The 26,363-nt window shown below is 38.8% G+C and overlaps 1 long non-coding RNA gene across 2 annotated transcripts in view; it reads left to right on the forward strand.

The window, feature by feature from the left end:
- Positions 1–8,074: 8,074 nt before the first annotated feature.
- The window catches only part of LOC146324366 (uncharacterized), a 105,421-nt gene continuing 87,132 nt past the window's right edge, over positions 8,075–26,363 (forward strand). For both annotated transcript variants that reach the window (XR_014771228.1, XR_014771229.1), the window contains exons 1-3: positions 8,075–8,157; positions 16,139–16,200; positions 22,899–23,019. This is a non-coding gene — a long non-coding RNA (uncharacterized LOC146324366). The remainder of the gene's footprint in view (positions 8,158–16,138; positions 16,201–22,898; positions 23,020–26,363) is intronic.

The raw sequence follows: 26,363 nt of genomic DNA on the forward strand, positions 1-26,363 counted from the left end.
TTCTCAGATTAAGTTAGTTAATGCTAGCTAAACTAGCAAGCTAATCTACAGCAATCTTTAGCTAACTAGGCTAGCTGTCAATTTAAGATGAGGTCATATGTAACTTTTAAAGGAAAGTTGACTGAGGTACCAAGCTTGCCTAACTGTTATTGGAGCGTGAAGCAAAAAGGTGTGGGACTCAACATTAAGTTGCAGGTTTGTAACAGGATGCAAACCTTGGTCCCCTGTATGAAAGTCAGTTACCACACCTGAGCTAACTTTAGTACTGGATGTAAATTATGAGGCACTGAAGTGTCCAGTATCAACATTATTTCTGAGGATACTCAGCTGGCAAAATTGTCAGCATTTTAAACAGTATATCCCTCTCTTCACCTTGATCTGAAACAAAATATAAAGATTAAAAAATTGTACATGGAGAGACAGAAAACTATCTCAAATAAACTATATTATTCCATTATTATTCCATTACTCTCTGCCTCGCCTTTGCACAAGCAAGAGTTGTATCCTGAATGTCTCCATCTCCAAGCCAACTTCTTACAGAGTGCAGGACTGACACGCAGGCCTCAGAGCTCCCTCGGCGTATATTAAGTCCAGCTAATGAGCTGGTCAATGTGACGAGAGGCGGCTGTGATCGATGTCCCCTCTGAATTGATGTGCTCTGCAACGAAGGACACTGACCCACCGAGAAATGTTGATGAAGTAGCCGCCTGGAAACTCGCACTTCCCACACAGTCTGAGAGGAGTCTGTGAACACACCACCATGAGGACAGGGTCATATCAGTGGACATTTACAAATTATCAGAATAAATGTATGTTAAAGATAAACACTGTGAAGTACAAGTATAAATCCAGTGGTGAAAGAAGTATGCAGATGTAAAAGTAGCAATACCACAGTGTATCGAACAAATGTTGTGGAGCAAAACACACAATATTACACTGAAATTTAATAGAGTATAAGTTCAAAGTAGAGGAAAATAGAAATGTAAGTGCATGAAGGAACAAATTGTACTGAAGTATAGACCCCTGTACAGTTTGTGAACAACAAGCAAGCTGTGTGCAGTTTGATAACAGACATATGGTGGACCACAACAGCTTGTCAATGGGAGCTGCAAAGCAGTTTTGATCGCGTCCCAAGTCCAGTCAACATGTTTGCAGCCATAGACACTGCTGATTCCTCTGAAACTTGTGTAGGAATTCTGAACAACTTAAGCCGACCAGTGAAATATTGATTCAGATGTATCCAATATACAACAACCAGATATTTGGTGATTTAGGTGCTTATAAAATATCTGCTTACTCACTTACTTAAACATAGTAAAGTGTTAATAATGTTAATTACTTTACTATATTAATTTAAAGGTGATATTATTATTTATTGGTAAATTGTTTCCCCATCAATCAGATTTCCTTACATTTTTCCAAAGGTGTATATTGGTTATTCTTTTGTGGCAAAATTACAGTACAAAAAGACATATTCCGAAGGAAATACAACTTGTCCATATGTTTCAGTTTATCCAGTCAGTTTGAAAACTTTCAACCCCTTTTTCTCAACTTGAGCTTTTCCTGGAGTTCCTGTCTTTGTAGGGCACTATAAAGTTTGTAATATAATTAAAGGTGGCACATATTGATGGTACAGAAGATTATTTTGTTTCTTGCAAAAGATACATTTAGCTTCTGAATATGGTAAACTCAAGTGCAGTTGCATCAAAACAATTTATTTAAAAACTGTACAGAATGAAATTAAGCATTACTGTGTGTGCTGCATCCAGTTCTTTAGCTTTGCTCTTCTAAGCTGTGATTGTGTGAAAAATATAGTACTGCAGAGCTTGAAATAGTTTGTTTTACACTGTGGATACTGTTTACATAAAAATCAGTAATCTTGATGGAATCTGAAAATTTCAGACTCACTACAGAGCAGATATACAGTTATTCTTTGAAAGAAATTATGGGCAGTAGTATAACTGAAACTGTTTTCTTAATGATGTAAAACTTGATATGCAGTTCAGCTCCCTTCGTCTTCGTCTAATCATGAACAATGTATGGATACCTCCGTTTTTGCTCATTTCAGGCCCAGTGGAAGAGACTGGGCTGAATCTGCATATAGTAATCATCAGAAAATTCCCCAGCAGAATATATTTGCATAAGATTATTACTCATTGGCAGTGACCCCGAATAAGGATGAGCCACATTACTAATAGGCTTCTCTTAATGCTAATATATAAATCCTGGGATATATATCCGCTTTGACATTAATGACTAAATGTTACTTCTCAGCCTTGTCGCAGCGATGATCAAAAGTACTTCACTTCGTTTTTTTTTCCTCCTTCTCTTTAAAATTTCAGTTCTGTCTTCCTTTTCCGACTAATATTGTGGATAAAAGATTTCTGAGTGTCAGGCTTAAAGAGGCAACATTATTCAGTGGCTCTGGCAGAGAAAGTTTTGGAGGCACGGCTCTGAAGTTGTGGGGGGACTTTGAACTAATTGTAATGTATCAAATAGTTTGGAGGAAAGTAAAGAGATTTCTCCTTAGGTTCAGAATATTCAAGATAAAAATAACACTGTTGTTGCAGCTTTTTACTATTTCTCTGAAAACTTGGTGACTGATAAATTGGAGAGATAAATGTACTGGGAAAGTGTGCCTTTCTCTCCATCTCTTTGCCTTCACTCTTCCATCTGGCCTTTCTCTGTCTCCACTGCACATTAACCAATAAAGATGAAATGTCTTCAAAAACCGTCATTGTCCCACCCGACTCGTCTGCCATCCTCAGGTCCTCTTCAGTATGCAGCGCGGGCAACAACTCAATTAACCAGAAGCCCCTAGCCATCACACCAGCAGGCTGCCTCATAATATTTCCCATAATGTTTCATCCAATTTGGAGAGTTTGACGTTTACCCCCTGCAGGACTGCAGCAATAGACAATGACTGAAGGCAAGGGGGCACTAAGGTGGTGGTGGTGGTGGTGTGTGTGATGGTGTGTGAGTGTGTGTGTGTGTGTGTGTGTGTGTGTGTGTATGGTGATGAGGACTGGAAGTTATCGCCCAGACCTGCAGGTGATCATGCATCATCACCTTTTTTTTTTTTTTTAACCAACTCTTCCAAAACTTTGCAAGCACAGGTACATATTTTTCAAATTCTTGTACATAAACTGAACACTCTACAAAAAAGTAGAAAGGCTATATATATGTATGTGTGAGGGAAAAAGAGAGTGTGTAAAAATTATTTTGTGAAATATTGCACACGCTGCAGAGGTAATAGACTGCTGAGATGGAGGGTGTTTATAGCACAGTACCATTGGATAAAGATAATGTTTTAGGAGAGTTTCACAGGACTAGCAGCCATAAGATCCTCCGCTTTAAAGCAGGACTTATAAGAAGGCTGGAAGCCATTTTAAAGGGTTAGTTCAGATTATTTAATGTGGACTTGTATGATAGACAGTGTATCACCTGCATGACCCCAGTCTCTAGAGGCAGAGAGGAGTACCAGCATAGAAGAGCAGCAGTGTGCTGCTGTGGATAAGGTGCACAACAAAAGGTATTTTAGCTGCTTAAAAAAGTTCCATCAGGAAAAAATCAATTTAAGAACTATATTTGGAATATTTTGACTGCTTTGCCTTGCTGTCAGATAGCTTTTTCCAATGGAAAACTGCAATTTTGTTAGCCAAATATTGCTCTCTCTCACTCAACCAAACTCCATGGGTTTTACTTTGCAGAATGCAGGAGTTGCTATGGCCTTGATCAGTTAGTTAGTTTGTGTTATTGTGTGACTTCTGTGAATCTAAACTAGCCTTAAAAAACACTGAAGTCACAATAACACAATAATAACACAAACAAGCTAATAAATCGAGGCAGTGGTAGATCAGCAACTCCTTTGTTCTGCAAGGTAAAATGACTGATGAATGACTGATGACTGAAAATGATTTCTCCCATTATTAAATAGCTAAAATACCTTTTGCAGCTGACCTCATCCACAGCAGCACTGCCTAGTTTCTGTGCACCCCCCTGTGCTTCTCCAAACTGGGGGGTCGGCCACCATCTACTGGAGGTAACACACTGATTATGGATAGGTACCTCACACAACCCCACATTAAGCAGTATGAACTCTCCCTTTAAGGTCTCCTGTCATTGGCATGACCCTCTTTTTACCTCTCTACCCCCCCCCCCCCCAACCCTCCCCTCTTTCTCCCCATCTCCCCCGTTTTCTCGGACAGAAGAGGACTCTGCAGCTCCTAAGTGACGGTGGAGGAGTCACCCCCGTGGAACTGATGCCCCCGATCAGCGATGGGCTGGAAAAGCATAAAGACGAGAACAGGAAGGGGTGGAGGGTGGGGAGAAAGAGGAGAACGCTGAGACAGCACTTTCCCCCAACCCACAGAGGGAGAGGGAGAGGGCAGTGGGGAAGAGTGAGGGAGGTAGATATAGAGAGGTAAAGAGGGGGAGGAAGAAGAGGGAGGGGTCTCATTTATGATTAAAAGATAGGCCAGATAACCCTGCGAGCCTGGCCCATCACTCTCCTTTAAAATGAGGTTCTAATGGCATCAGGGGAGGAAGGGGAGGCTTGGGCATCATTAACCAGAATCTCTGAATCCTTAACCCAGGCTCGGGTACCTCTCGCCTGGGGAAAGAGACCACCTAAGCTGCCTTGGAGGGGTGGATAATGGTGAGGAGTGTGCACTGAGTGAGAAATCTATGGCCGCTGCATGCATATTGTTAAGTTTTCTAACTGTTCGTCTGCTCAGGACCAGGAAATCAGCAAAATGCCTCGGAGCCACAGAGATTAGAGGGTGCTACGTGTGTGTATGTCACCGTATAGCCGTGTATGTGGGCATCGGTGTGTGTGTGTGTGTGCGCGTGCCACTGCGTGTCCACCATCGCCGAGTCTCTCTTCAACATGTCGTCCTAATGAGTAGGTGATTAACGATAATGTATCTCATTAGTTAAAACAGGTTTCATAATGACACAGAGTGCTACTACACTAGAAACACCACTCCACAGCTCTCTTCAAATATGGCTTCTCACAGCTGGCTCCTCTCTGGATCAAGCTTGGTTTACAGTTTTTACACACATTTACAGGAAAGAGGATAAAAGTTAGACTGATGCCATGATCTGTCTCTTTTTAAAAGTTGACAGTTTTATTTTTTCTTGTTTCTATTTCTAAAACAAAATTTGTAAGTTAATAGTTTCATGGTTGAGATTGCTTTTTGCTTTTTTTCCCACAAATTTCACTGAAACAGACACTTTTTTCGTTCTTTTTTCTTTTTTCTTTGTTTTTCTTTTCTTTAGTTAAAGAAAGAACCAGCTACTTTAAAACAGTGGTGTAGTGGTGACGTGGGAAAACTCTGAATTTAAAGCCCCAGCTTTCTTTCTAAAGTGTCCTAGGAAGTAAAAGAGTACAAATAATTTGTATTTATTACTGTCATCTCTTACACAAATATCTGTACTTTCACTGCTTACATTTTAAAAACAGGCTCATTACTTTAGTTTAGTAGATTTGAGAGGAATTATTTGGTTGTTTTTATTTTGCATCATCACACACCATCAGCGCCTATCACACATTATAGATCTAAAACTTATGTAAAAGAAGTAACAAGACAAAACAGACAAGAGAGGGTGACTCAACCACGGAGAAAAGGTGAGCTTCAGTTAGTTTTGCACAGAAGCTGCAAGTAGAAACTTTTTGTTTATACTATTTGAGTACAATTTTTAAAACCTGTACTTTTTGACGTTTTTATTTTTGCCACCTCTTGCATATTTAGTTTACCCAAAATGGGTCTATAGTATTTGGACATTGTCACTTTACTTCTATATTTCCACTTGAGTTCATTATAAAATTAAGATTAGCCACAGAGGAGGTGCAGATTTTGCAATAAATTCAGGGGTAAGACAGGGTAAAAACAGGGTGAGACAACTATGCATTTTAAGTGAACTATTCTTTGTTTCTTAATCCTTCTGTCATGAATTTTGCAGAACTAGTGTATGGACCAGTAGTTTTTTTCTTTTTCAAACTGTCCCTTGTCTCGAGAATACAACCCATAATGAAGTAATATTAGAATATATTGTTATTCGTCAAGTTTGCCAGTATTTCTAATCCTACACAGGCCTGATGCATTGATGTAAAATATATTCAAGCTGAGGCAAACATGGTGTTTCAGTCAGAGATTAGTTTATTTATCAGGCCAACTCTGCCTCTGATTTTCTCACCCTTCATCTTAACCCTAACAGTCATCACTGCTCATCCCTAAACCTAATCAACCCAACCAACGAAGGCAACATATTAACCAATCAGAGGCAGAGTAGTAGGATGTGTCATGCCTTTTTCATCGTAGGAAGAAAAGACTTGGCTTACAGCATAGTACTGAATGATTCACATTCTCAGAATTAATTTAAACAAGAGGGATTACTCATTGCCAACTAAAAACGTGTACCCACAAGAACACATGCGATCACTTTACTCTACAGTAAACAAGGTCTTCTTTGTCTTTGTTTATAGCTCATAAAATTCTTTAAGTCATAGAAACTGAAGAGAAAAATGGGGTGCCAAAACTAATGGCCTGATGATTATGCCCTGAAGTAAGAGGAGGCAAGTAAGTACCCAACAGACAAATTAAAACAGCAGTAAATGGAAAAAGTTTCACTGCAACACTGTAGGCTACTATTTTAAATTTAAAAAAAAATCAATGGAACTGGAAATAAATACAAAAATTCCAAAATGGATAACAGGAATATTAAAAATAATGAATTCTAACCATTACCTACTTTTGAATTTCATAGATAATTTGGATTATCAGACATCAGGCAGCTGTGGTTCATAAATGGCACAAGCTAATATGTTTTTTCCCTTAACATTTTTCTATTTTCTCTTAACCTGCGCATCCTCTCTCCTCCATTCTTTATCCATCTTACATCTCCACCATCACCGTCCCCTTACTTCTTCTGTCGTTCTCCACTCTGACCTTCTTCACTCTGGTCTCTCTCCTGTCTCTGCAAAGGGCAAGGCACTGCAGCCATCTCCCAGCCCGTCCTCCAGCCTCGATCCAGAGGAATGCTAATAGTTTGCAACCTGACCCAGTGTCTCTCCAGTGCTACCCAAACAGGGCAGTCCAACCATCCTGAAACCAACACCATGAATGTTTCCATCACTCATATTGAGATATCAGTATCTTTATAGTTAGAAATCATCCATATTTTACCACCCCTTCTCCAGCTGCCCCCATAACTCTTGCTTGCTTTGGTCTCGAGCAACATATCCGTCTTATTTTGGGACCCATATCTACACAGTGTTTCAGTGTGAAAGAAGATACAGACACAGCGGCGACTGACATGATGCCACCAGAGGAGGCAAAATCAATCATCACGTACAACACTTTCCATTTTTGACAACATTTCAACAGCTTAGGAAATTACAGCCAAGGAACAAATCACTTTTAGCTTATTGTATGATTATGCTGTTTTGCTGAAATTATAATATAGTTTTATAGCTCTAAAGACTAGGCAAGGCAAATTTATCTGTATAGCACAAAAGACATGAATACAAAACGCAAAAATAACATTAAGCAATATAAAAACACATTTCAATACAATTAAAACGGTTTAAATAGAAAATAAAAATAGATAAGACACACTTAAGCCATGATTTAAAAGAAAGGTTCCCGATTCCTAAACAGCCCATCATTTCACTCAATGATGACCCCCTGCTTCTTTGCAATGCCATGGTGAATTGTATATAGTATTGTGTTAATCTGGTTTGTTGGTATGAAAACCCTTGTTTATTATACTTTGTGTAAGATTTCCATGTGACAAATTCAATAAAAAAACAAAAAAAAAGCACACACAAAAAAAGATGTTGTCTTTGTGATTTGGGTGAACTGACCCTTTAACACCCCGTGGCTACACCTGCACTGTTAAGTTACAGGACAAGTCAGAAAGTAAAACGTTATGTTTTTGGTATTTAATCGTTAATGCTGGCCAGGCGAGTCAACAAGTTTCAAGAGTGTGCGTTCATTTTGTGGTCAGTTTGTCGGTCTGGTCTGGCAGGTAACGGCAGAAACGTTTGTAACCGTCGACAGAAGTCTTTGGATTTAATGTGACCAACTGTAACTTAACTTCAGGTGTTGCCAGTAACCTAGATCGGAGTCTTTGGATTTGACAACAGCAATTCTGGTAAGTTTGGTCAACTTTGTAAATATAATGTGTAGAACAGCGTGGTGTACGTAAACATGTCAGAAAGCAACATTCAGGTCATTTCCCCCACGGACGTAGTTATGTTGCTAACGTTAACGCTAGCTTAAAAGCTATCTGGCTAGATGTTAGCTAGCTATGTTGCACCGTGTGGGGTAAAAAACCCCATTCAGAAATACAGTTTACTTGTTTGTTTGTTTGTTTTTTGTGTCTATACATACTCATGTTGCCAAACTACAAGTGAAATCCTGCTGAGTTATTTTTTCTTTATGTGTTTTTCTCTTTGTTTTATCTCCTCCTTGCCTTGGTTTGTATTTTAACATGTTTACAAGCAAAAGCAGTGTTTTTTGTTTGTTTTGTTTTTGATGATTCCTCTTTATCTTGGCCAATGCCCATAAGAGAAACTGCACTTTTTTTTGTATTAAGAAGAAGTTCATATATCCTGTAGTTTATACACAACTGAGAGTGAGAATGGCTAAGATTTAGTTAGCTAGCAAAGATGGATGATTTCATATTTCATAGCTCTGACCGAATCAAATCTACCTGACATCACTATTACAACAAATACAACGAACGGGTCTGACTCTTCAAACAGTCATTTGTTTTTCCTTGTAAAGTATATCAAAAATCCTGACTAAAATTCTTAAAACATGTTGTGATGTCTACCCCTGAAACTATAAAAAAAACATCCACACCAGTGATGTTTGGTTGTCTGGTTCACATTGTGTGGCTCTACCCAGATGCAGCAGTTTGACATCATGATTGTGTGCTGTGCTTCTTCTTCTTCTTTCATTGGTCAGATAATAAATGAAGAAGAGCAGGAAATCTCCGTATCTGGACGCTAAAAACAGTATTTAAAGATTAATTGATTAGCAAAATTGTTTTATTCCTTTCTACTGTCGTGCAAGTGAGTTGCTAGATTTGCTAGCCTGAGTCAGTCCTTATTGTTGAGCCTAGACTGTGATCATGGGAATCTGTATTAAGAGTGCAGCCATTTATGTATCTGATATGTTAATAACATGCCTGCATTTTGTGATCTATACAAAATGAATTATCACCTGGAAAGTTGAAGTCGACAAAGTTGAATAACTTTGAAAATTTGACAATTTATTTTAAACCTCTGTTTTCTGCTTGGGAGCATTTTCAAAGTAACATGAGATATAAGCTTCCAGTTTAGATGAGGGGCCAAATGCAGGCATGATTCATGTTTGAATCTGTATCAGTGTGGACAGGCAGGAAACAGATGATGACTGCTGAGAACTATTTGTTTTTCAGTGTGTGTGTGTCCAGTAAGCCACACTGGACAGGCTGTTTGTGTGTCTGCTGGGGGGGGTGTTGACAGTGGGGGAAAACCCTTTTAGCACGTTCATAAAAGCGGCATTTAGCATTGTCACAACAACTGCTTAGGAAAAGCCAAGCCTCCATTAAACAAGGGCAATGATGCACTACAAAGTCACAACCCCTCAGCACGGCGCCCTGCCATCCAGCCAGCAGACCCCTCTGCATAACTTACTACCTGTGTTGTATACAGTTCCTGGTACACAGCAGCATGTGAGAGTTTTTCTGAGTGATTTCCAGTGTGAAGTTATGGTGTTGATTAGCGCAGTGACAGGTGCCATGATTAAAATGGCCGATAGTAATAGTGCAGCATTCATGCATTGACAACTTTGCTCTGCATGGCTTTGTGAGGGGTGATGTATGACACCATTAGGGTAACCTCAGGGCCCTGGAGGACACTTATCTCCCTCGTCACGTCCTTCACACTTCCCATTCTCCCTCCAACAAAAGGACGCCTGCTCCCCAGTCTGCATGCTTATGAATTGTGTGTGTGTGTGTGTGTGTGTGTGTGTGTGTGTGTGTGTGTGTGTGTATACGATATGTATGTGTTCACTGTCCATCTCTGGTAGTGAACATGAAAACTGGTTTATGTGTAGCATGTTTCATTATGTCTGTGTATGTTTCGGTTCGTACATCTGTGTCAGGTTTTGGCCTTTTTATATTACAATGGAGGCGATCATACTTTACTGTGATAGGAAAGAGTGATATAGCTTATAAATAATATTATGATATTTTTAGTCTATACTGCGATGTATGATATCTGGATATACACGTTTTGTCTCAAATAACCTAGTGTAAATTCTTAAATAGTGCAAACATATGATGATTTTATAGATTGATGTATTGCTGTAGATTAAACAACCAGACGGGATTGCACAAAAAGAATTTTTTCAGCCTTCTTCTTATGGCCGATATTGATAAGATAACTGATAATATCACATTTTTTGTATTTTAAAAAGAAGTTCATATAATCTGCAGTTCATGCACACTAGAGGGTGAGAAAGGCAAAGAGGCAGTGAACAAAGATGGATGATTTAATATTCAACAGCCCTGATCTAACTGAATCTAACTGACATCTCTGTTACAACAAAAAAAGAACAGTAAACTCTTCAAATGTTCAATAATTTAGTTTTTCAAGTAAAGTATATCAAAACACTTCACAAATATGCTTTGGATTTTATAGAGCATTTTGCTTAGGAATTCAAATTAAATGCCTCGAAAATCAGATACTATTATAGCCAATATTTATCAGCTAGTATATGTGATATAGCCTGGTATATCAAGACAGGGCAATAGTTTCACAATAAACCATAAAAAGTTCCCAATGCAAAGTACAGTATCACTATTTCAAATTGTAATTGTTATTAAAACTGTATTTGATTAAAGTGCTTTGTAAAATCCATTGTAAATACTGTCCAGCATCAACCAGATTTAGCCACAGTCTCCCAGACACAGTAGCAACATCAGTTTGTTTTGCACCACTGAAAACACTGACTTTGCAAAGGACATAATATTATTTCAAATTCACAATTTCACAATTTGTTGAGAGGTTTGCGATATAAAACATGGTGACATTATTTCAGTTTGTTTGTCAATACATTTTGAACATTTTCAGCACATTTTAACAATACCACTATAATACTAATAACGGTGATCATTTTGGTGGTTGTAATCATGATATGAAATCTTACCATTTCAGCTCTACTTTACATTTTAAGGGCAGACCTGATAGTAAGCCTAATATCTGTGCGCTTTTGATGGGTGCAGTAAATCAGTAGGGTATATTTGATGTGGACATGCAGATTTGATGCATTTGGGTGCCAGTGTGGAGGGTTCTGGCAAAAAATGCAGTGTTGCCAGAAAAGTTTCTGTTCTCAAGAGCCCAGTTTGAGTCCTACGATGAGTCAAAATTGAGTATTGTATTAGTTGGAATTGTTGTAATAATTAATATACTGCCTCAAAATGCATCATGTGTAGTGCTCGTGGTGACGTACAAAGCACAAGATAACTGTAAACATCTCTTCATGCCCATGGGGCCTGTCTGTCGCGCTGCACTGGGCAAATGTTTGTGAGAACACCTCCGTAAACATGCATCCTCGGGGGAGTCAGCCAAGGGGTGGCTGACACCTAACGCACCCCCCAACCACCACTGATACTGCAGTCATGTCAACGGAAGTGTAAGGCAATACCCAGTTTTCCTAACAAGTTGAACCCAGCCGGAGGCATCCTGGCATCCCGAGACTCCAAACACTTGTCCCCTCCCCACTTCAAAAATACACACCCTTATTTTTGGCGGCATGCAACCCCTTAATTATTTCAGTGGGCTGAATTTGAGACGATTGGGTTCTTAAGGTTTTGCGGAGGGCATGGAGTCAAGATACTGACGAACAGCAAGAAAGAAACACCGAAGGCGACAGGATATTTAAGGGAGGGCGGGGGGGTCGAGTTTGAGAGGATAGACACGTACACTCACACTCACATAAGAGCACACATATGAACAAACTGCTGTCCCCGTCTCTCTTGACTCCTTCTCTCCTGTCCTCGAGCTGCTAGCCCACCACTGCTGATGAGAAAAACAGACACAAGTGCTAAGCTCTCTCTTTGCCTAGGATTGATAACATTTGTAATTGAGGTGCTTACTATGGAGTGCCAGCTTCCTCAGTCTTGGACGGTGGTTTCCAGGTTGTCTCAGTGCAGAGACGGGAGGCGAGGGGGCAATGGGGGGAATTCGAATGTGTTAAGAGTGTGTGCTGTCCACATGGCCATTAGCAAACAAACCGGGGTGGGGAAAGCTTAGATCAAATTCAGTGCCCTCTAAAGGCCATTTCAGTGATTTATGCCAACACTTTTTATTTGCGAAAATCTAAACATAGCAGAGAGAAAAAAACATTTGATTAAGGCCAATTACAGTAATGACTAACACAAATAATGTAAATTTTTATCAGATTATTATATTTATACATAGACACCTGTTAAGTGTTTTGACATTTGGGTGAATATTTTGCCAGGTTATACCTAATTTTCATAAAATATTTTTTCAGATGACTTTTGTTTTCAGATGCTCTTGTCTCTTAATGTCACATGCCTTTTCCTCAAAGTCGCAGTCACAGGCTGAGGTTTGAATGACCATTTACATTTAACGAAACATATTTTAAAACTCCATGATTTAACTATGATTGTACAATATCAAAAAATATTGTAAAATCTTTGACGAAGAGCAAAATAAACTATCAGTAGTAAAATATACTGTTGCTTGTAAATTACAGGCTAAATCTTTAGGTTTTTATTGTATTGAATTAGCTATAATCAAAAATAGGACCAGAAGGGTCTGTGTTTAATTTATAGTTGATGTCACACACATTATTTGATTACAAACACCTGTTGTTAGCCTGTGAAGATAGTTGTGTGGTGAATGGCGTAATGGAAGAACGCAGTGAATATAATTAGAGTAATGATGCATTGACGTGTAGTTTGGTGTCACAATGCGGGCAACAAAGGTGAATTATGCTCAGAGTCTCAGGCTTGTATTATAAATTTCTATTACAAAATTTTGTCCAAATTTAGTTGCGGTCAGGTTGTTGGGTGTGCTGAAGATTTTTTTTAAACGTTCCAATAAATAATGATGTAATTTTAGTTATCTGAACACAAGAAACAATAATGAACAATGAGTTAACAATTCATTGTTTTTATGGGGACATTTGTTGACATCTAACAATCCTCATGGGACAGATTAAAACCCATATAATATCATTATGTGAATATCACACTGAACCATTAAGAGACTTAAAAGTGTTTTCTTTTGTTAAATGATTGTGTTTATCAGATAAAACAGGCATTATGTCTCAACAAGCCCCTCTCAGTCTAATAAACATTTTGCAGATCTTATCATTGCTAGAACTGCAGATCAATAGAGACTGAATGAGAGTAATAGCTTTCACCTTAAAATACACATATTCCAATTAAGCCCAGTTTTCAAACAGACACTTGACATTTTGAGAGCAAGTGTTGGGTACATCAGTGTTTAAATATAAACATCCAAACTGAATCACTCATTATGTGAGTCAGTTTTTAGAGTGAAACAAATAAAGGCTTTAGATGGATAAAAAAGAGAAAGAACAGATAAATTATGTCCTGCTTTTTTTGTCTTTGGAAAGGCCAAGTTTCCTTCTTACCACATTTGTGCTTTGTGTAGTATTAAGTTTAAAAGTTAGTTGTACAAATGACCTACAGAGATTGTGGCTTCCAAATGGCAAGTCTAAAAGGAACAACTCCGATAAATCATGGAGCGAAACTTGAGTCTGGGGCTGTTGTCGGAGATTTATCGGCAGCTGTATTTTTCTAGTGTCAACTGATGTTCCATAAGACTTAGCCAGCGTCTTACATTGCTTCCACCCAGCTCACTCCCCACACAGACATACCCAAACACACATACTCGCACTGCTCTGCACCAGTCGCACACAGACACACACTATACTTCTCCACTCCATCAACAGCCGTCCAGCATTTAAATTTGAGAGCTATTCCTCAGAGACTGTTAAACACGACAGATTGAGATGAGTGGCAAACCTCTAGTGCTAGCATTAGCCCACTTATCTTATTAGTGGGGCAGCGCTAACACATTTGATACCCCCACGGCTACTGCTGCTGTTGGCCTCAGGGATCCCGCGATGGCTTCAAAGCCCAGATCTGGCGTCCTGGTGGCTCAGCATGCTGAGATGCATACCACAATGATGTCGGTTTGAATTCAGGCCGTGGCAGTTGCTGCACGTCTTTCTTGTCACTCTATCTTTCCAATGAGCAGTCAATGTAAACTATTTGATGAGCAACAAGTTCCCAAATAGTTTTGAAAGATTAGAGAGAATAAAAAATGTGAGGACTTTAAATCCTAGATATGATTCCCGTCATCAGAATTATTTCATATGACATTTAATGTGACCTCTGTTTGGGTGGCAGCGAGTGCTTCCACCTGAAAATAAACCTTAAGAGGATACCTTGCCTGTTTGAATCTTGATCATGCAAGACATGCTAACTGTGATAAAAATGCAGATTTATTAATTATGTAGCAAAAATATCTTTCTATCTCTATCTATCTATTTCTTAGCTGGAAAATTAGTAGTACTACTTGCAACAGTAATTTCTTAACTCTGTACAATTGCTATATTCCAGTTCGTTAGTTCATCACTATTTGATGAAAAACAAGTTCCCACATAGTGTTGAAGTATTAGAGAGAATAAAAAATACAAGTACTTTGAATACTACATATCATCAGAATTTATTCATATGACATTTGATTTGACCTCTGTTTGGGTGGCAGTGGGTGCACGCTTCTTGATTTAAACTATAACCTGAAAATAGATCTTAACAGGATACTTTGCCTGTTTGAATCTCAATCATGCTTGAAATGCTAACAGTGATAAGAATACAGTTCTTATTATTATGTAACAAAAATATCTTGATTATTTCTTAGCTGGAAAATGAGGATTAATACTTGAAACAGAAATTTATTAACTCTTTACAATTGCTATATTCCAGTTCATTAGCTTGTACACTGCCCAAATAAATACATATTAGTATTGCATTAGTGCTTAATCAATACAGAGCTTAGGCAATGCACTACAAAAAGCAAATTATCTATGGTTGAGCACTACAGTGAAGGACTTGCAGTGTATTCATGTTACAGTAATTCAAGAATAATCCTATAATATGTTTCACGTCATTGAGAACACACAGGACTGCAGAAGCAGACACTTATATCACAGTGAAGACTCCTGCTACATGAATGAGAGCTAAAAAGGGCTTAAACTCATTGACAGTCAGCATTTCTTAAACTATGGCTGGTGACCCCAGGATGGGTCACAGGCCTATTTCTGGTCCAAACACATTACATGACTACAAGTTGTTTTTAACAAGTGCAGGCTTCAGGGTTAGAGCTCATTTCTTCAAGTTGGGTGGTAAAATATTTACAACTTCATTTAACCAGAAGAGATTCAAAACCTTTTCTACAGGACTCATCCTGGCCAAGCAACTTTATATAGAACATAAATAATATGTATTAGAGATATACTGAAGCTTAAACTTAATGGCTGCAACTAACAGTTATTTTCATTGTAGATTATAGCATTGGTTTTGACCAATTAAAAGTCCAAAGCCCCAGAATATTTCAACGACTATCATATAAGACAAAGAACACCATTGAATTCTCATATTTGAGAACGTGCAAAGAAGCGACATTCTTCTTTAAAGATGACAGAATAAAGGTCAGCAGAATGGACAAGATCAGATGGATAATGTGATTTTGTTTTAGTAAAAAAATTAAAGAGGGAAAAAAATCTTTGCTGTCTTGGTTTCTGAAAATCAAAAAGAGGCACACGCTTGAATTAGCACAAGCTTTGTTCTTTACAAATATTAGAGAAAATGCTTTCAAAATATTTAGAGATGCAAATGATTAATTAATTAATCAATCATTAATCAACTATTACATTAATTAGCAACTATTGTGATAATTGATTAATTGTTTTAAGTCATTTTTTAAGCAAAAAATGTCCAAATTGTCTTATTTCACCTCAAGTGTTAATATTTTCTGTTTTTTTTGTTGTTGTTGTTTTTTTTAACTTCTCTATTACAGAAAACTGAAAACTGTGGATAAAGCAAGACTTTTGAGGACATTGTCTCGGACTTTGGGAAACAGTAAACAACACTTTTCACCACTTTCTGATATTTTATGGACCAAACAATGTATCAGTTAATTTAGAAAATAATCGACAGATTAATTGATAATGAAAAGAATTGTTAGATGCCGCCCTAAAATATTTTGTCTCGCTACAAAAAATTTGTAGAACTTATCTATATTAAATATATTTAGGTGCTGGCTTCAAACACTTTGCTACTGCACTTCAGGAACAGCTTTTTCAAATGGTGTGTGTGTGTGTCTCTTTTTGAAATGACCCACTTCACTGGATTGGCGTGATTGACAAGTGAGTTCTGTAGTGGTAATGATATGGTGTAAAGGAGTCTCGGTGTGTTACTGTAAGTAGCAACACATAAGTCTAACCTTTAGCTGCTCACTGAAAACTGAGCTGAGGAGAGCTGCTTTGATGATTTGAACCCTGTGCTTATGCATCAAGAATACACACAGCACACGCACACACACACACACAGCTGCAGCCCCGGCAGAACCACACACAAAGCCAGGCAAATACTTATTTTGCAATCTGGTGTAAAATATACTGCACCTTGACTGCTGTCGTCCGTGCTAAGCCTCATGGGTAACAGGAAACAGTGTATGATCTTTCTCAGATCCCTTCCTGTTGGGTGACAGGTGAAGGATAGTCGATCGTCTTTGCCTTTCTTCAGTTCGGTTTCTCTAACTTGCTCTCTCTCTCTCTCTCTCTCTCTCTCACACACACACACACACACACACACACACACACACACACACACACACAGAGTTACACAATCCTCTCCATCAGCACCCCTGGTGTAGAAACCGCTTACCAAGACTGTTTGCTATTCTTAAAGGAGGCGTGTGAACATGTTGGGTGGGCAGACAGGCACTTCACTGCTCACCTGCCTTTCTTTAGCACACTCTTCACTCTTTCTTTCTCACACTTTCTTCTGCCCCTGGTCACCCTCTCAGCTACACACACACACACACACACACACACACACACACACACGCACACACTCTCACACTTGTCACCATAAAACAGGTTGTGTTGTCAAGTTGCCTGTCACCATGCTTGTTCCTCTGTGCCATATATGAGCTCTCTCAGCTGTTCCTCGCAGTTGAACCACAATTAACCCCACACACATGCACACTTATACACACACACACAGTTTGCACTTTCTGTCTCACACTTTCTCACTGCTGCCCTTTCACTATCAGCTCACGGACTGCAACCCAATCCGTGCAGCAGGAGTCATTCACTCTGTCTGTCAGTGTTTGAGCGTCACTAAGTGAGTTTACAACATTTCTGTGTGTTGTTATAATGCACGCATGCAAATAACCGCACACACTCAGTCATATTCTTATAATATTTAAACGTTTTAACAGTAAACAGTGATTAACAAAATAAATATATATTTTTTATTTGTTTCTAGATCAGATAGCGCAATCCTTAGTTTAAATGCCAAACTCATAAACCAAGAATAAACTAAAGGAGAGGTCTGTCTGTCGCCATAAATCAAAATATGGGTTAACAGACTGAAGCTGGTGGTATCCAAGTAATTTGACGTCTAAATGAGAGTGTTACAATTCTCCAAATTCACGAACAGATCATTGGTTTTATGCCCTGTAAACTGTCATTTACATTTTCAAATTCTTCGGAGTGTTGTTTTTTTTCTTTGGACAAGTATCGAATGCTGCAAGTAGGTGGAGGTGGAGAGGACAGTCAGTTTTCTAATTCTGCCTTTGATTTTGATAACTGAAACTGAATGCTCTTTCTGAGTGATCTTCGGTTTAATATTGAAATTGTGACAACCTTTTAAAGGAGTAAAACTGTTTCAGGCAAAGGAAACAAAACTGTAATTTTGTTGGACATAATTATAATATCTTTGCCTCTTGAAGTCAAACTCAGTGTAAGAAATAGATTTAAGTACTTTTAAGATCTATGTAAGAAATATAGTAATATCTTAATGGGTCTCTGTCAGGATGCTACACTGAATAAAATAATTAATTGAGAAGCAAAATTCTAATTAATGAGTCCCCTGATGTTTACTTTGGACATCTCATGTCATCATTTTTTGGCCTCAGTAATAACACATTTCCTAAACATCCTAAAATTATCTGGTAATGGACATAAAAAACAGAATAAATGAAAAGAAGACAAATGAAAACCAAAAGAGAGAGGAAAAAGAAAAACTTTGCTGTAAAATTTTAAATTCACAAGGTAAAGTGTAGCGTTAAATCAGGTCATTTGGGCACCTTTGTATGGCAGTAAAGAAACTGTCTGGCCTAGTCTTTGTCAGGACTCTCCCAGACACAACTGATGACTTTAAATTAATGTTTTAGTTTTTACTAGATGAGGAGTTTTGTCATGAATCAGGGATGTCAAATACCAATATTTGATTGAAGACCTCTGGCAATGGTTGAATTTGAGCTGTGGGTGCAGCAGCTGCCTGATGCAGCGACAGATGTAAATCATTTCATTAGAGAAGGTGTTAATGGTTTGAAATGGTGACGATCTCATTTAGAATAAATCTTGTCAGCATTAATGTAGACCTTGTAAACATTACACATCCAGGTCAAATCATTCTCAAATTCTGTCAGATGTTTTTGTGTCACTGGCTCTTCCATGTACACCTTAAAAATGCATTCACTATATTTTTGACCAAAATGTGTGTGAGGGCATTGTGGGCTCTGAATGGCCCATTTAGGTAACCTGTGACTTAAATTCAAACTCTGAAAATACATGCATGCGTTTTAAATGAACAATGGTATTGCCAATCTGTGACACTGTTGAGTTGAGTGTATTGGCACCTTGTGTATTCACTTGAAGTAAATGATGTTGGTACACAAGTTGCTGGTGCCAGTGAAAGCTTTATGCAGTTAAATGGGCAGTGATGAGCGTATTTGTCAACACATGCGGTCTCCTACCGCTGCGAACAGCAACACTTCATGGCACAGCTAGAGTTCCGTCTAACTAAGCACAATACAGTCGTGGAAAGCATTAAAATCCCCCCAACTCACTCCATCACCATTTCCAAAGTGATCTGATGGAGATATTACCTAAATGGCTGGCAAGCTGTGGGCTGCTAACTAAATGCTAATATGTGTCAGAGCCAGGGTGAGGATTTATGGCTCACCATCTGCTCACCAGCATACAGTACAATGTTAGCTTACAATGTTAGCTTTGATCAAGACCTCCCTGCTCATTCCTCCCAATCACTCATCTGACTGGGAATTAGCACCAAATTCTTTCTCCTTTAACCTAATCATGTTCTCCGCTGCATGCTGCTCATTTGAATAGTAATTAATTTGCATTCTGGAGCCTGAATATTTGTTTTTAAAGCATACGTGATTGTGCAATTAAAAACAATGTTGATTTCTGATTCATAACATGATTAAGGGGCTTGCAAATGAATAGTCATTAAAACAGCAAGGCCTTACTTTCATTACGTGACTAGAAACAGCTTCTGTGTTATTTCCCCATGTATTCAGCTACTTTTCAGCACTTTCAGTAAACACTGAGATCAACTTATTCAAAATGTATCTGACAGCACACTTTATCTTTGAAAACATTGTGGAAAATGTCATTTAGGGTGAGGTTGTCTCTGTACTTATTGCTCAAACACTGTGTGACATTTAATAGAAGCCACATAATGAACTAACCATTTGCTAGTGATCTATATGGATCTGTGAGGGAAAATAGTGAACTTTGTGAAGAATTCCATCCAATCCATCTGTCCAAACAAGTTTATTCTAGCATTTGTCTTCCCAGAGAAACCTCCAGGCCCAGAGCGTGCCTAATGCCATTTGATGAAACAGTAAAGATTCTCCATATCTTTTCCACAGTAAAAGGCTAATTGCTGTGCTGTAGTCAGATTTACGTCCTCCCCATTCTCCTTTATGCATCAGGCATCTGTAAGCCCTCACGCTGCCAGTCTCCGAAGGGGTGTATGTTATGATCCCGTGTCAGCGAAATCAATCCTTATCAATTTTAAAGTTCAGGTTTTTATTTCATGGCTTTCAAGGGAGCGCCTCTCAAGCGAAAATGACTATTCCAGCTCTTTTTTTTCCCTCTGCCCCCACCTCTCTTCCCATCTGCGTCCATATTGATTGTCTGTGTGTGCGGCTCCCCTGCGATTTTTGCCCCATGGCGTCTCCAGGACTGTTGTCAGCAAGTGCCTGAAGACATAGCTAAGTTAAATAATGCTAACTAGAGCCAGTGATCTGTCTCAGTGCAGCTTCCCGGCATTTACAAGCTCTGGCAATTGTCATGTCTCCACAGTGTCTGGGAAGAGACAAACAAAGGTCAGATGAGATACTACTCACGATTACCCTTGCTTCATAAAGGACAAATGAATGTATTCATTTTAAATTTATATTTATTGGAACTTTATGTTCCAAACACTCTTTGTCAGGTACAGATTGAAGAACTATTCTATGACTAAATAGTTAGACATTACCTCTAAACAGATGTGCATAGTTATGTCTAATTGTGTGTGAACCAAACTGTGTTTACTGAATGTGAGACAGTGGTGATGATGTGACTAAAGAGTCTGATTTCAAACAGCCAGTGAAAAGATCGGAAAGTCTGTCACACACAAAGTTCCATCATGATTCATGTTGAATCACATTGTTAGGCATCCAAACATGCTATGTACACGCAAGGAAGGCACCGCGTACTAGGGCTGAGTGATATTAATTAAAAATTATCTCATTATTTCTAAGCTATGCCACAATCTGCAGTATATATCTCAATATGTACATATTGCCCAGCCACACCATGTCAATGCAGTGTAACGTCAGCTGACACATTCCTCAAATCTCAGTGTAAATCCCAGCTAATTTTTGTGTCATTTTTTGTGGGACTAAATAACAAATCTTTTAGGGAAAATGTAAAATTAAGCTACATTTACTTTGCCCATATTGTCTTGACCTGCTTTCAGTACAACAACAGAGAAATAGTTCCTGATAGTGCCAAGTCTAAGCATTTACTGGCAGCCAACAAAGTTTACCCCCTCGGTTTCTTTGACTCTTTTCCTTTTACAACTTGTGTCAGGTAAACATTGAAGTGCTGAAGATTAGGCGGAGGGGCTGTTGTCCACATTGTGTGTGAGTATGGGTGTGTATGTGCGCATATGTGTGTGTACTGTGCAAGGGATAGCTGTGAGGCCTCCAAACAGTAAACTAATGGTTCAGCGCTAAATGCCCACTAAGTGGGTGGGACAAGGATGGCCTGACCCCGCTGGCCTTCCCACCAGTCCCCTCTAACAGCTTGGCCTCGGGGTCAGCTCAATTTCCCCACTGCTGAGTGGTCATTACGGAGCACGGCTTTGATAAATGCTCACGGCTGCTGCTGCTCCTACTGGCTAGAAGCACTGCACGTCTCCCAGGCGCAGAAATCTCCACTGTGCAGTCAAACAGACAGAGAAGAGGGAGAAGAAATGGGGTAAAAGAAAGGACAAAGGAAGAGAAAAAAAGAAGGCAGAGGATCAGGAAGATGAAAGGAAGGTACAGGACCAGCAGGAAGGAGATGGGAAGAAGAACCAAAATGAGACCCAAAAACCCAACGTTACGTGCCTGCACACTGCCAGTGTTGCCTAGCAACCTGATGATCTGAGTCTGCTCACATTTTCACTTAGACAGAAAAGGTACAATGAGAAAGATGGAGGAGGCAGTGAGGAGGAAAAACAAATCAGATGAAGATTGTTACAGACCCCAGCGAACGCCCCAATCTCTCTCTCTGTGGCTCTCTCTGTCTTACTTCCACTGAGACAATGTTGATAAAAACCTCTGAATGCAATCATCTCACATTCTCCAAATGCAGTGAATGCTCCAAGGTGCTAGTTTGACAGCGCAGGGCGCTCAGGCAGATTCGCTCTGCTGATCTTCATGGCCTTTGTCCCACGTTCTCTGTATGGCTTCATCTCTAAACTTTTTCTGCCAAGTTGACAACAGCAGCAATTCAGAATCATATACAATGCTATGAAGTGTTGTAAACTGTCCCCAAAAAATGTAAAGACTTTGTAAGACCATTTTTAAAGCACCTAGACTGAAGTATCCAGTTTTACAACATAAAATGAGTCTGATAGATTTGTTTTAATGGAACCCCTAGTCCTACAAAGAACCCTGGTGAACCCTTTCTTCATAAAAGGGTTCTTCAGAAGCAAATGGTTCTGGGTAGAGCCTCAGCCCTCCAAAGAAGAACGCTTCCGGAGCCCTTATTTCTAACATTAACAACAATAAACAAAATGTTTTTCAAAATACAGCACTTTCATAGAAACGTAAGGTAACTTAAATGACTCTATGTGGCCCAGTGGCTAACCCCAAATTGTAAGCAAAAAATAAAGCTGAGAGGCTGAGGAAACCACTGTGGCCACTGCATTTTAAGTAAAAGGGCCCATGCTCACTCACCCAACCTTAACTTGCTCCACAGGCCCTTAATAGTCTAATTAGACATCAGGACAAGCCAAAAAGCAGCCTAGTGACAGTATCGACTGTTTCACTGCTGTGCAAGCAGAAAACTACTTCTTTTATTCCTGTGTTATCAATATTCTGACCTCGTATTAGAAGGTTCAGAAAATGTAATTGACAGCTTACCTACGGAGAAAGTAATCAGAACATATTCAGAGTAAAGCCAGATGTTTGACTTTGTATTTTATACTATTAAAAGGGATTATTTTGGAAGAAAAAAACCCTTTCTTTCCCTTTTCTCTCTCAGGAAACTTGAGGGGACGCCGTGTTCCAGTCTGACTCAAACTCCACGAGGTTAATTTGTGCCACCCTTATGAAAGACTGCGTCATGCCCACTGGAAACATAAACTGTAGCGATCCAAGGAAGGGTGAGTGTTTATGGTATTCTCTCTGTTTGTGTTTGCTAACCACACAATAAGGTAGAGTTGATTACACACTCTGACAGAAACACATACACACACACACAACCAGTACAATCAAGAGGACCCCTTGAAGGCCCCATAGTGTACCACGATGACAGTGAAGCAAACTGAAAAGACAAACCGAAGATTCCACATAAACAAATGATGGAAGATAGTTCAGACCAAAACAGTCACCTTCTCGCCTCTGTCTTTTTGTATGCTGTGGTCCGTCCCATTACTTTCTTCATAGTCTGAAATGCTCGTAGACTTGTTGTCTTATGCTTTATAAAGACTGTTTATCTTATTAAGAATGTTTATCTTCCCAGGTTATCCTTAAAATTGTTTGTTCAGTCCAATGATTTATTTTCATCTTTATCCAGTTCCTGCTAATCAAAATCCATGCTGGTGGTGGTCTTGAAAACTTTTCCCCCCACTGGACACTTACAGTTTTACACTGTCTATAAGTAGATGTGACATGTATAAAGTAGTGATACTGATAAGTGACCTGAGCTGCACTGTTTAGATTTAGTTTATGGTATGTGCCTTAAAATTAATCAGTTTCAATTAATTTATTTAGCTGTAGTTTTTTTAAAAATAACTTTTTACCATCAATGTTCCTAGAAACTAACTTCCCTGATGATTTAACAGAACTGTAAATTTAGACTACTTAGCTAGTCTAAAAGTAAGAAAATATTCAGGAAGTAAACTAAGTGTGGCAAACGTTAGCAGTACTAGCACAAAAAGCCTGCTCTCCCAGCAGGTTAACATCCACATGAATGTGGATAGGCATTGCTCTGGTCGCATTGTTGTGAGCCAGTTTATTGTAACATAACCCTCAAACAACCTCATTTTCATTTTCTGGATTAAAATACTGCCAAACTGCTCTGGTTTAGATGTAATCTTTGTCCCAGTTTCCACCTAGCTGGTTTGTATTTTGTGTATCCACACAATGGCGAGTGACTGTGATGCAACAGTTAACCTGTGTTGTAAAATGAGAAAATAAGACAATATTAATAATTAGTTAAACAGACTGGTATTTCTGGTGCTGACCAATGATGGTAGCAATATTTAATCAACTACTCACTCACCAGGCATGCCCCTGCATTTTAAATATAATTATTTCAGAGAAAAAGGATATCTAGGAATTACGAATAAGGCGTTATGGTATGAGGAGGATCCAGATCCAGTTGCACAGAAAGTGACATTAAATGAGGCGCAAATACTTTCCTGTAAATACCCACAAAGACACATAATACTGTGGCAACTGTTACATTAGTGTGCCAGGGTGTGTCATTATCAGCACCATAGTACAGTGTTTGTGCATTGGCCATTATCATGGTTATTTATACCATTGCCAGTATCATTCTACTATTTATATATCATGGCCACTATGACGGTAAAACTTAAACCATTATCCATTACATTATAATAACATAGTGCCATTTATAGAACATGACAGGTGAATGTATGAGTGCAAGTGTGATACATGTATGTGCTCGTGTATGAATGTGTGAATGTCTTAGAGCCTCTAAGAGATTGATGTGGTGCAGCGAGCTAAAGTATTCTCACACCTCCCCAGCTGCTCTGTCTGAGACACAGGCCTGCTGGTTCACTTACTGTCTGAAACTGAGCACAGACATACATAAGGTTTGGCTTTTAAAAAATAGTAAAGCTAAAAGCCTCCCTCATGGCTGTTGGTGTATGAAACTATTGCTCCCTTAATAGATTTTCTATCAGTTGTTGAACAAAGAGGTAATGTGCTGCCATTCTCCAACATGCTGGACATAATATAACTATTAGCTTGATGACTCTGGAACCATGCCACTGCTGCACTGCACAACTCCTCTGGCATTTACACGTCTTATTTAGCCCAATTACAGTTTCAAATGGTAGCAGCAGATTTATACAAGATAAAAAGATTGACTGATTTTTCACTTCTAATATGTCTAAGATCACTACATTTGCCAGGTTCTCATGAAAATAAGTATTCTTTTTGCTAAATAATATATAAAGTCTTTAAACCATAACTTCCATAGTGGCATTTTATATTGTGATCCTTGAGAAAACATAACACAAGAGGAATCTCTTTCTCACACAGGGAATATTGACTGCACGCAAGACTAAAATTGTAAAAATAAATCAATGACAGTTTTCATACATATCTGAAATTAGAAATCTGCTTTTATAATCTATTGTACAGTTTTCCATCACCTTTTTTACACACAGAAATGTGCTTGAAGAACTGATAGCATCTTGTACATAAACTGTTTCTACATCCCCAGCCCAATTTCCATCATCTGAGCCATATGAGTAAATACAGCCCAGATGTTGGATGTTAACACACTTTTTTGTACTGTATTTGCAATTGTGTATAAATTTACAGATCCATTCAAACACAAATTAACAACTGCCCAGACTCTGAAAACAAACACTCTCAGACATGAAAACTAAACTAAAAGTACCTAAGCTCTAGATCATCATCTTTGAACTCGGAGAGTTAAAAGACTTTGTGGCTTTGGAGTGGTATGTTTAGTACACATGTGACATCTGTTTGTTTTGTCAGAAATGAACGGGATGCCTTAGGAGCATGCAGCCGTTATTTTGACACCTTTTTGCATGTTCACCAGCCCCTCAAATGTGGGTTTTCTCCCCCCTTCCCTGGCTTTTCTCCTGTCCTTCTTAGTCCAGCACATTCTCAATACAAAAACTTAACCCTGGGAGGGAACTGATGTTGCTCACTTAGCTGCAAAGCTGGCTAAATTAGCTTGGGAGATACTTTCTCAAATTGCATCATTTGTGGTCTCATTTGTATGGAGTGTGGGCTACTTTGAATCACATAAATGAAAACAATGTAGATTATTGAATACTGGGTAGCATGCATTACATTGTCCCTTGTGGAAATGTGCATGTGGAGTGCCCAAAGTCAGTTTGGAGTTGTAATTTCACACATGGGACTTTTAAATTTACACTATGTGGCCAAAATATAAACCATATGTGATTGCTGAACATTTCTTTCCAAAACCATGGATGTTAGTAATCACATGTGAAGGCTTTCCACAAGAGAATCTAGCTATAGGGATTTGGTGATGTTTGGGGATAAGACCTGGTTTATAGTCACTCTCATTCATTTCAAAGTGCTGAATAGGGTTGAGGACATGGTGCTGGGCAGTTCAGTCATGTTATTCCACATTTAGTCTCTTATAGCCAGATCTCCACACTTCATTTGAGCCAGTGCTGGGGATAGGTGTGGCTGAAGACATTATCATTCTGGTACAGGAAAAGCTCTGTGTCTTATTTGTATTTGTTAACCA

Source organism: Lutjanus erythropterus, chromosome 7 (genome assembly GCF_056507025.1).
Source record: "Lutjanus erythropterus isolate fLutEry1 chromosome 7, fLutEry1.hap2, whole genome shotgun sequence".
Lineage (NCBI taxonomy): Eukaryota > Metazoa > Chordata > Actinopteri > Lutjaniformes > Lutjanidae > Lutjanus > Lutjanus erythropterus.